Below are 3,383 nucleotides of genomic sequence, written 5' to 3'. Positions count from 1 at the left end.
GATGTTGCAGTGGAGGACTTGAGCAAATGAGCGAGCAGTACTGATGCTGGTGATCAGAGGGGGAGATTTGGAATTGAGATTCCACACTTGACAGTTGTCTAGCCATGTCGAGACCGTTGAGGCTGGGGTGAGCCCATAGGAACAAGGGGCAGAGGCACAATGCATACCTTGTTGTTAAAACTGAGAGGCCAGAGTATTAGATCTATCATCCTAGTAGAAGTGTAAATTCAGTAGTCTTAGAGTGAGAGTCTGTGAGAGGGGAACTAAGTTTTCGAGAGCCTCTACAATGACTAGAAGCTTGGTAAATGCCAAGGAGAGGAGGGGAGATTGTCTCCTCTTATCCCCTCTCCTTTCCCCTGTGCTAGCCCCTTCTACTTTCCTCACCCAGTATCTCCTGCCCTCTCCCCACCAAAGCCTTCCATTTTCCCCCACTTTTCTCTCTTTAAACTCATAGCATCTGTCCTCTTCTTTCCCATTTCTAATCTCTCCCCATCTACTTCTCCTCACCCTCTTTTCTGTCTTTGTCCCTCGTATCCCTTTCCCCATCAGTGTCTGTTTCCTTTCTTTCCAGTTTTACTCTTACCTTTCCCACCATGGAAGAGGGAGTGGAATAGCTCAGATGATCACACCTGGAAAAAATCTTACAATTAATAACTTACTATTCATTCAAGAGATTCCTTTGTCTATTGAACCCTAACACAGCTACTAGCTCATGACGTGCTAACATAGATGTTACCATTACACTCATTTTACAGATGAAATCAAAGCCAAAACTCATCTAAAGACATTCAGTAAAGCAGCAGGAGCTGGAACTCAGGGTTGCTGAATTATGCCTCATGTTGTTGTAGAGGCATCGTCTCTTAAAAGGAAAGCACACCAAGGATGAAAGCAAATGCAGGTTCCTAAGTGTAAAGTCTATGCTTCCAGTAGAGAAACAGGAGTCCAGATAAAGTTAGTACCTTGGCCAACATCATGCCCCACTTTAGCACAGTATTAGGACCGGGGGAGGATGAATAAAGGGCATTTGACCAAAGAATAGGAGACCTGTTTAAGTCCCTCTGCTCCCGATCAGTTGCTCTAACCGGAGGGAACTCCTGCGGATCTCCAGTTTTTCATTTTTAAACTGGGAAATGGAGAAAAGGGTAAAATAAAAGCTTTAGTCTATTTACTTGAAGAGTCCTGCCATGTGTACGTTCTTCAGTGAGAAAAAGGGTAGTTATTTAATTGCTGTCATGTAGCCTCTGAAGGACATGTCCCTGGTACCTGGCACAAGGATTTATAATTTCTTTTTTCTATAAAGAACCAGATAACAGGGCCCTCTCCAGTGGCCCAATGGGTAAGGACGCGACACTGCAAGCTAGCAGCAGTTGCTTCAATGCGAGTTCAATCCCTGGCCCTGGACGTGATCCACATGGTGTGGCAGACCTCTCCTGACCGGCCCACTACAGTGTACTTCGTCAGTCTGCCTATTCTGCTCCCCATTCTGTCTCTGGTGAATCCTCTCATTTACCTTGCATCTCTGGCTTGTACCCCATTTCTGTATGCATAAATAAATAAATCTAAAAAAAAAAAGAACCAGATAGTTTTGGTTATATGGGACATATCATCTCTCTTGCAGTGTTCAACTTTGCCATTTAGTTAAAAGGTAGCCTCAGATAGTACATAAAGGAAAGAGCATGCCTACTTTTCAATAAAACTTTTTTATGGACCCTGAAACTTGAAGTTAATGTATTTATTCTTGTCCCAAAGTCTTACATTTATTTTTTTTTCTGTCCATTTAAAAATGGACAGAACATCTACTTGTTTTGCTCCCTACTTTGTCTCTGGTGAATCCTCTCACCCATCGCACCTCAGGCCTATATCCCAGTTCTTGTGTGCACAAATGAATAAATCCTTAAAAAATAAAAGTAAAAATACAAAAACTTGTAGTTTGCATGCTATACCAAAACAGGTAGCTATAGGTTGTAGGCTGCTGACATCTGACCTGGCAAAATGCCAGACCAGTCCATGCTCCTCTGGAGAAGAGGGGCTGGGACATACATTAGCTGAAACATAAACAGCAAGGTATATTACTAAGCAGTAGTAGAAGCACAAAAAAGGTAATATTGAAGCAAATGTGTCTTCTTTTCCTTTGTGCATGTGCATGTTCTCTTAAGTCACTGTTCTGTATCTCTTCAAGCATACTTGCCAACGTTCAAATATATTAAGGGTATGGAGCCTGTGAGTATCAGTCAAGGAAGTGCTTCTTAGTTAAGGTCCTAGCCCCTATTCCAATACTTTCTTGCTCCTAGGATAGAGTCCATAAGAAATAAAGATTTCACACAGGAGGTTGACCGAAAACCATTGTCTACCAACATGCAGTGATGCAGAGTGACTTTTCTCTCTGTGCCTCCCTAGAACTGAGGAATGATTGCTATGTTCCTTGCTCATCATCCTTCTGCTAATCATGCTAAGCAACTAAGGAAAATACTAATATGGAAAAATATCTGCATGTGATGCCCAGATACCCATCTCTGCCAGGGGCCTTCCAGGGGGTTATGTCCAGGAAGAGCCAGGCTAGGCAAAACAAGAGCTTATTCTTTGTTAGTTCTTAGGGCCTGTTTTGGTTATCTATTGCCATGTAACAAACCAACCCCAAATTAATTATTCCCAACAACAAGAAATGCTTCATGTGAGATTTGCAGCCCCATCCTACACATCCCCTTAACTTGGTGCTCAGAAGTGTTCAATGTGAGTAGTGCTGTGAAAGAAGAGTGGAAACACGAGTTTTCCCAAAACACCTATTTTACCACATCAGTCTTATGGAGCCATGGGATTCACTGGAGACACATGCTGCTACCTTCTTCTTGTCCACAGTAACAGGTCTACTCTTAGTACTTTGGTCCCAATTTCCCCCCAAAGAATTCTTAGCTTTTTATCAAAGTTTCTAATCCTTGGAGGTGGTAGAGAAACAATGAGTTCCTACTAGATGCAAACAACCAGATGCTTAATGGTAGTATTGCTCGATAAGAATATATTGAATAAATGGATGTCGCTCAGAAGAGAGCCATTCCTTACGTAAATCCATAGAGTGAGTTTACAGACTAAATAAGTAAAGAAAAACAGTCGTTAAAAAACAAATGCGCCAAATCTGGCAGTAAATAATAGATCTACCTTCTGGGATGATTATCAGCTGAGTTCTGGCAAATTCATTCTGCAGAATGGTAGTCTGACCATTGTCTTGGCAGATGTAGTAGTGTCTTTACTTAATATCTCTGCAACTACAGGTAGATTGGTTATACCTCAGTTTCCTTGTCTGCAAACTTTTGATGATGATATATTCACATTAGTTTAGCTAAGATATTCAAATAATTTACTGGTATGTGTTGTTTTATCATTCTAGT

This window comes from Condylura cristata, unplaced genomic scaffold (genome assembly GCF_000260355.1).
Source record: "Condylura cristata isolate star-nosed mole 26May11 unplaced genomic scaffold, ConCri1.0 scaffold00008, whole genome shotgun sequence".
NCBI lineage: Eukaryota > Metazoa > Chordata > Mammalia > Eulipotyphla > Talpidae > Condylura > Condylura cristata.
The sequence above is the reverse complement of the archived record's forward strand: the minus strand, read 5'-3'. Positions refer to the sequence as shown.